We start from the raw sequence: 9,582 nt of genomic DNA on the forward strand, positions 1-9,582 counted from the left end.
AATCACATGATACCTGACCTTGAACGTGGTAGAATTTGAGGTGATGCTCCGGAACCGAAAACACTATTTGGATACAAGCACTCGTGGGCTCGTACTATCTATCAAACTCATGTAAGCATTTTTTATCTGGATGGTGGTTGTTACGTCTTGAACAACTAAATAGTTAATTACTTGGCTTTGGACGCGATGAGTACCAAAGATGTTGTGTTCGACCCTTAGAAGGAGGTTAGAGAAAACCACCAAGTTTTGAGGTTTGGTAACATTGCATTCTACCATAGGCCGTTGTTCCACCCAAAAGGATACGTTATGGCCAATCCTACACGTGTGATGTGCCAACTTGGATATAAGCAATAATCACATTTCGAGACGGAGTCTTTTCAATGTTTTGTTCTTGACCTTTCTCGGTGCTTTTCAACTCCTAATCGATTGCATGTAGAGTATGATCCAAAACCGGATCCAACAGATTGGAGGGATAGGGAACCACGTAGTTTGGTAGATATTAGTCAGTGGGATAAGTGGGAGCTTGCGGAAAACAGTGATGAGGTTGATACCGACTACATGGAAGATTACCTGCAATGGTCACATCCTTTTGTCGTCCGCCCGAATGACGTCCAAGTTCCACCCCAGAAACACCCTGCCGTTCCAACTCCCGCACAGGCACCACATACGATCGCCCAACTTAATAAGACCGTTGGATTGCTAGTAAGTATTATTAATTACTTAGTCGTTTAATGTATAGATAATCTTATATTAGCATATATATACTAATTATGTGTTGTATGTATGAAACTAGCGGCGTCGGCTTCGCAAGTTGAGGAAGAAGTTATGTTGCAAGTACGATGAAGGAGAAGGGCTATCCAATGAAGAAGTGAAGGAAGTCGTGGAGAAACTTGATAAAATTGAAGAAACCAACCCTAGTGCAAGAGATTTTTTCGGGGAAATTAAGAAGAAACCGGCACAAAAGAAGCAAAAGACCAAGTGATTAACTATTTAGTTGTGTTTCTTTTTCTGGATGGTGGTTGTTACGTCTTGAACAATTCCGAACTTGTTTTCGTTTGTACCTCACGGTTAACTCTTTAGTTGTTTGGTTTGCTTTTAGTTTATGTTACCTGGATTAAGAACATTTAAGCAGAATCCAGTTGTTTGGTTTATGTTGAACATGTTTAGATTTTTAGTGATTGCTTTATGTTGAACATGTTTAGATTTCTAGTGACATGCTATTTTTGCAAGATTTATTTACAACTGCTGCCGGCATGGAAAATCTTAGGTTCAACAACGCCGGTACTGGTTCCGGCATGCACGGAAATTACAGTTCATTGCCGGTTCCTGGTAACGGCAATGAAATGTTTTATAAAACCATACCAGAATTAGAAGATTAAAAATTTCATGTTCCTGTATAGAAATTGGAAGATACCGGCATAGTGGTTTTTCTAAAATCTATGTCGGTTTTATGGTTTTTTCCAAATTTTCATAGTTGACAGAAAACCGGCACTGTAAACTTGGTTGCTTCTATGCCTGCACTCTGCTAGTTTTGAGTATAAATCCATTTCGAATGCTCTTTTATTTCATTCCTAAGTAGTCTATTACATTAGATTTGAAACTTTAAATTAAAACATGCTAAAAAAACATAGAATGGATTACATTTGGTTAAAGATTATCTATTTCCATCCCTTTTCAACAATTGCGGAACCTTTGAGTGTTTCCCGAATCTGTTCGAAGACATCGTCCGGGATGGGAGTGTAAAGGATCATCTTCATTGGTTCTTATTCACTTTCAACATATTTCTTTCCCTTCATATAACACCCATCAGACCCATCGATAGGATTGCATTGGCCCTTGTGGTTTTCTCTTGACTCTACAAGATCAACAACTTTGTCAAACCATTGAAACTCATCGCACTTTGGGTGATTCAAACACCTTAGAAACATTTTTCCATTTTCAGCATCATCAGTTTTTGCAATCCAAAACCGGCGTGTCCCATCACAGCTTCTACACTTTGAATAAATAAAAGGACAGCCCATGGCTAGATGACAAGGTGACTTGCAAATTTGACACTTGCAATGATGACTCTGTAAGAGAAGATTATATTATTTATGCATCATAGTAGTGAAGATTATATTGTTAGTAATTTTTAATCTACTTACTTTGCAAATAGATCTAGATGATGAATCTCCCATCCCTTGTGAAGCTTTAACCGTGCTTGCTTTCTTGAGAGAAGGATTTTTTTTATTTGGTGGGTGGTTTGTGCAGATTTTTCCCAAGGAATGGGGGGTATTATATAGAAATGAATCACCAACGGTCTTATTTTTCAAAAACTAGCTGTTTTTTTTTTGAATTTCACAAACTCTGGCATAGTCGCTATTATAGATCCAATGCCGGTTCCCTGTAACGACATTGAATATTGTTGTAAAACCATGCCGGTAATGGTTGCATATTTGGCCCAATCTCTGTGAAGAAATTCCCTTGTACCGGCATGATTAGTTTATGGCAAAACTGTATCGGTACTTGGTGCCGGCATCTTATGTCACAATTACTTCAATGCCGGTTTTGGTGATTTTCAAAAAAAATAGTCGTTGAGGTTTTTCTCTATATAAAGTGAGCTAATACTTGGACCCAAAAGTCCAAAACTCGTGTGTTCTTATATATCTCCTTGAGCCTCTTAACTTAGAAACCCTAAACCCTAGAATAATTATCTAAAAATAGCTTAGTATAGTATCTAATCCCATATACAACAAATGGCTTTTTTCGACTCGGGGGAAGATTTAGCAATCACCCAAGCATGTACGCCAAAACTTGTCCTTAAACTATAGGTAACAGCACGCGGGATTCCATGTGGTTGAAGATTTTTAACAAATTTATTCACGATTACGGTAACTCGAAAGGAAGAACTTCCAAACAAATCGAGGAACGACACGACATCATCCTAAATGCGGTGGTTGAGTATCTAAAAATGAAACACCGGATCAATCACGCTACCCGCAATACATTGTCCCCTCAACGACTCGTAAGTATCTTTATGATTAATTCAACATAATCTACTCGTTTGCAAATTTTATGTAACAAACAAAGTATGTGTGTTGTTTTGTAGCATCAAGCCGTGAAAACGCGTTACTTACAAGAAATGGGGGAAGCATTCATGTTTCAAGCCAACGTCAACCATATTGTAACCAAAATCACAGAGTACCACCATCTGGGTGAATCGGAGACGGATTCTTCTTAAGAAGATTGATAGTTTAGTGGTGTTTGCTTAGGTTTTTAGGGCACTTGGTTACGTATTCTGTAAGGTTTTGTGGGTAGATCTCTATGTAAACCCTCACGAGATTATAACTCGTCCACTAGGGTCGCCTAAGGGTTTAAAGGCTTGATGCACGTGCTAAGTGCATTCGTTGTTCCGTCGACAAGGATTACATTTGAAATAAATTAAATTTCCGGCATACTATGTTTACATAATTCCATGCCGGTATCCTGTACCGTCGTAGATCTTATATATTTATTACATGCCGGTATATAGTGTCAAAAATTATATGGTTTCTGTGTATAATAAACCATGTACCGACATTGATGTTATAAATGACACAATGTCGGCTCCGTTTTCCGGCGGTTCATTTATCCTTATTACTATGCCGGCAAATTCAAAATTCAAATTTTTGCAAGTACAACTTCATTGATTGAGTACAATAACGGCCATATTTGGGCACCATCCTATAAATACACTTGTTCTCCCTACAAAACAACACACACCTGGTTCCATATACTCTCCAAAGATGATATCATTATATAATATTTCTAACTCTCCCAATACCTCAACATACAAAGCAATGGCATCCTTTGATTCAAATGAAGATTTGGCGATCACCAAAGCTTGGAACGCGAAAACTCGAGCTATGAGGCAGTCCTCCGTAAGGGTGGATTCCGTAACCTTTTGGGGTAAGGTATACAACAAATATATGCAAGAGTTTGGGAATCCGAATAGAAGAAGTGTTACAGGTTCATGATAGGCACCAAGTCATTGAAAGTGCGATACTTGCTTATTTATAAATCCAAAAACCAATTTTCAACGATCCCCACTTTAACTTGTCCATTGACCAATTTGTAAGTATTGTTGTGGTTTATTTTACGTGATCCATGTTGTTTGATCTTCCTACTAAACACCACTAACCAAGTAAGTTTTTGTTATGTTTTTGTAGCATGAAGTCGTCAAAGCGCGCTACTTGGAGGAAAAGGGGGAAGCATTCGCATTCGATGCAAGCTACCAATTCATGGAATCCAAAATCCCGGAGTATGCCCGGAGATGATGGAGAGTGTATCGTCCTCGGACGAAGATTAATGGATTTAGAAATTTTAGTGTAGGTTTTGTGGGTAGATATCTATGTAAACCCTCACGAGACTATAACTCGTCTACTAGGATCGCCTAGGGGTTCAAAGGCTTGATGCACATGCTAAGTGCATTCGTTTTTCCGTCGACGAGGATTACATTTGAAATAAATTACATTTCCGGCATTCTATGTTTACATACTTCCATGTCGGTTTCTGGTACCGGCGTAGATCTTATATATACTCTATATTATTGTATGCCGGAATTCAGTGTAAAAATTCTGAGTGCAATAAACAATGTTCCGCCTTTTTAGTTATATACATTAGTGTGCCGGAAATTGGTTCTGGCATTGTCGAAAATCTAACATACACTACCGGAATAGAGCATTCAATGCATAACGGCTATTTTTTTTTGAACCATAAACCAATAAAGACCATTTCCGGCGTGGGATCTAAGATACTGGCAATGCCTAAATGATAAAGTGGAAAAGAGCCGTTGTGTCCTCATCTATTTAAAGGAATGGATACACCTATTGCAGTTAATACCTCAAAAAAAAGGTGAGCTCCAACACATTTCTCTCATGGCAAAGAAATCACGAACTACCGATTTCAGAGAATTTTTATATGAAAAAAAAATCCACTCCGATAGGGAATCAATCATCATCCACCAACAACTCAATTCTCATGATACTAGAAAAACTTAAAAGGAAGGAGAAAACCACCAAGTCACTTGCCGCAATGGAAGAAGAGATACTTAAAAGGAAAAGAGTAGAAGAAGAGGAAGCAATACAAGAAAAATATCGCAAAGAAGCTAAAGAGATAATCGAACGTGTAAAACAAGCGAAAATAGAAGCGGATATTGAGGAAGAAACCGAATGGATTAAGAATTACTTCATAGTTTCGGATTTGCCGGAAGATCACCGCCCTTCGAACCTTTTTTGGGGTCTTGTTGCGGATGGTCCTTATATGTCGAGGTTATATGACGGTAAGTGCAAGAAATGCAAAATGGATTACGGGGATGAGTTTGTAGCGAATCGGACAATTTCCCTCATAAAATTGTGTCGCAAATACAACGAGTTTCTTGCAAGATACCGAGATAATAGGTATCAAGCTCAGGCCGCATATGCCAAATGGAGAAAAGAGCCTTTTAGGCATTTCGAAGCTGCGTTGTTTGTTGAATCTCGTACCAAGAAATGATGTTAGTTGCAATTATCTTGAGATCTTTCATTTTATGTGTTTAATATTTATGTGTAACGTTGTTTATGTGTTTAATGTTTTTTAGTTTATTTCCTTAGTATTAATATGAAGCCCGATTTGGGTAAGTTTGCTTGCTTAAACCTTTTGGAGATGCGTTAATAATGAATCAAGAATCACTACTGGCGTTGAATTGTGATCAACATACTATGACGGTTTTATGGTTACAATTGAAACTTATTATCAGAATGTCGGCATTCAATTGTGCCATCTTTCCATGCCGGCATCCTGACGGTTACAAACACAAGTTATGTGGTAGTTACAAACTCCTTCATTCCACTAATTTGACGGTTACAAACTATTTTATCCCACTTATTTGACGGTTATAAAATCCTTAATACCAGTTTATGCGTCGGTTACAAACTCCTTCATTCTATTTAAGTGACGGTTATAGAAAGGAAATTATTCAATCTCCCTTTGTATTCACTCTCCCTTTTTGTTTCATCTTCTATACCAAAGACAATGGGTCGTCGCAAACCTCGTGAAAAACTCATAACCAATCCTGAAGAATCTGCTGATGATGGTGGTAAATCGAAATCAAAAGCGCAAGAAATGCATGATCCTGAAGAGTCTGTTGGTGAGGCGAGAATAACACAATTGCTCAGGTAAGTGATGTGTATGTTGAATTGAAGTATTTTTAGGGTTTATCCAAAGTGAAACTTGGTTGTTTAGTCTTTCTACTACATTAAAAGTAAATTTTGAAATCGAAATTTGAAGTTCAGTTACATGTTTGATTCCCCGTAGAATTCAATTTGAAAATCATGCTAGATTATGTGTCTTGAATCCCTATTTTATTGCATGAGCCTTCCAGCATGAATATTTAATTGAATACCATGCCGGTTGTAGTTGTCGGCGTTGTATATTTGATCAATACTATGCCGTTTTCATTAGCCTATTTTGTTAAAAAATTTGTACTAAAATTACATAGTTCCGGCATACACAGTATCTATCTTACAATGCCGGCACCTGTTCCGGCAGTGTCTATATGTGAACTTACTATGCCGGTTTTATTTACCAAAAATTGTTAATTTTATGTCTAAAATTCAAGACAACCGGCATGGATTTTTAATTATTTACAATACCGGCTCAGTTCCCGGCGCTGATGTTATGTTCAATATATATGCAGGCTGTGATTATTTAACTCAGTTTACATACTGGAACATAGGTCTACAGCAGAACAAAAGAACAAAGGAAAAGGAAAAGCTGTTGTAGAAGCAAAACTTAAGTCTTCTCGACGTAGTCGTCCTGATCCGGCTACTGCTAAGGTCAAAATTCGGGATCAACCTATAAGCGACTCAACCAGCAGTGATGATGATGATGAGTGGGAATAATTACCTGTACCGGAACGAGCAGGTGGCTCATCCTCACAAGCAGGTGGCTTAGGACAAACTGGTGTCGTAGTTGAAGCCCCTAAAGATAATGAAAAGGCACCCCCAGCCCACCTTCCTGATAAATATGACATGATTCCAGACCGCGATGATGGCAAATATTGGGGTGAACCGATAAACCCGCAGCTTTTATTTGCTTACAAACACTCTTAGGCTCGTTGGATCTATCAAACTTATGTAAGACGTTTGCATCTTCTTATTATATTATTTATCTGTGATCGAGTGAATTTAATTAAGTTTGGTGTGTTTTTATAGGACCACAAGAAAGCCTTCCATGTTAGCCTCCATCAACAATCAGATGTATGGCCTTTGAAGCTTGAGTGTGACGCTGTTAAAGCCGTAGTCAAAGCATCTGGGTTGTATCCCGCGATAAAAAATTATGTGGCCACTGATACCGTCACGGCGAACTGTTTTTTGGAGAGGTTTTTTGGTGAAACTGATACCATGCATTTTCCTTTTGGCGAGACGACCATTATCCCTGAAGATGTCCAAAGGATAATAAGTCTTGAGGTTCTTGGGGAAGTCGTTAAGGTAGGAGATGACTCTAAGGACCTAGGATGGGACAAGATCTATGAGCTGACTAAAAAGTTGTTTGGATGGGACAAGGAAACCACTTTGGAAAATATGTACAAGACAAACCGTTCCCAAACAAAGACTATCACATTCGTCAAATTTATTGAATTGCTTGGGAATACGAAGAACAGGGAATTGAATCCCGAACAAGTTCAGCAAACTGCCGTTGTTTATATGTTGTTCATCTTGGGAACCGCTATATTACCTGACGCTAATGGTAACATGGTGCATATGAACAACCTATAATACTTGGATTCGTTGGAAAAGGTTCATGAGCATTCATGGGGCACTTCTTTCTTGGCACATTTTTTGGCAGAAATGTGTCGAGCTTCTAAGGCGAACACCCGTCAATTTAATGGGAATTTCACTGTAATTCAGGTATACTGAACTACTTATTTTGTGATCGTTTTCATTAAATTTGTTAGTTTCCAATTATTTATTTTCTTATACATTTCATTGGCATAGGTGTGGGATTATGAACACTTCCAAAAATTGTTCATACGGTATAAAGGATTGAGTGCTTTCACTGAATATCAACAGAATAGGCCTCTAGGTCAGAAATACTTCTTCAACAATACCCCGAGGCCCAATAACAAGAAACGGTTATGTGCAATGAGATTGGCTTTGGACTCGGTGGCTGTCCAAGATGTTGTGTTTGACCCATATAGGAATGCCAGAGGAGTTTACTTCCAAAGGCGTGACAATGTTTCATTTTACAACGGACCGTTATTTCATCCAAAAGGATTTGTTATGCACAACCCTCGTCGTGTAATGCGTCAACTTGGATACAATCAGAAAGGTCTCACGGATACATCTTATCAGAAATTCTCTCATGACTTTCCTCAATGCCAATCAAATGAGAACTATACGCTCATAGTTTACGACCCTAAACCTATTCTTGCACATTGGAGTGAAAGGGAGGAACAATGACTTGTGTTGGATAGGGATGATTTGGAATTGGATGAGAACGGTTATGAGAGTGAACCAACCTTCCTAAGAGGCCATCAGAAGTTCTCGCATCCTTATGTTGTACGCCCGGATATCGTAGATGTTCCTCCACCACCAGCACGTCCCTCCACAACTCCGGAAACTGTACCCGCACTTCTACAGCTCGTTACGTTGTTGGTACATACGTCTTTTCATTACTATTCTTTTAATATATATCTATGAACTTATACAATTGTACATACTAAGTACATGTTTAAAATTTCCTTAACAGCGTCGGCGGATTGGAAATCTGTCAAAGTTCTTTAAGAAAAAGAACAAGAAAGGAGAGGTGCTGACACAGAAAGAAATGGAGAACGTCGAGCAAAAGATAGAAAAAATTGAAGATCCAGAGGCAAAATCCTTGTGGGGATAAAGGAAGAAGAGGGTACACAAGAAGCCAAGAACCGAGTGATCGTGTGTTTCTTCTATAGTATTAGTTTGGTTTGAACAATCTAGTGTTGGTTTATGTTTGTTTGTGAGTCTTGAACAATGTGTTTGTTTATGTGTTTTGCTAAACTCTTTGCTTGACTTGGTTTATGTTTGATTTGTTTTAGGTTTGGAACCACATAACTTTGGAGTTTGTTCTTATATACAATCTAGTATTATTATTATATTTATTATGTTGATAAACTTGTGTCAAATTACCTCTTTTACAGAGTTTGAATGTGGAAAGATCACATAAATTTCTAAGTTTTCTCCAGTACCGGCATGCTCGAAAAGAGTAAAATCAATGTCGGTTTCCTGAATGAAAGAGTTTCGGCATTCAACTGTGTTTGTATACTATGCCGGTGGTTTGCAATCTCCTTGGAAAATATGTTTTCACAGAAAAACAGCACTGTTATGATGTTAACTTCTATGCGGGCGAATTTACTGATTTCTCTGGATGTTTTTTATGTATTTCCGGCATGATTTCAAATAATATACGCCGGCACCAAAGTTCCGGCGTCATAATTATAAAACACAACTATGCCGGTATTTACAATTCAAACTTCCAAAAAAACAAAAGGGTGTGTAATAGTGAACCACATATATCGAAATTACTCATCATCGCTTCCACACGTATTAA

This window comes from Papaver somniferum, chromosome 1 (assembly GCF_003573695.1).
Source record: "Papaver somniferum cultivar HN1 chromosome 1, ASM357369v1, whole genome shotgun sequence".
Taxonomy (NCBI): Eukaryota; Viridiplantae; Streptophyta; class Magnoliopsida; order Ranunculales; family Papaveraceae; genus Papaver; species Papaver somniferum.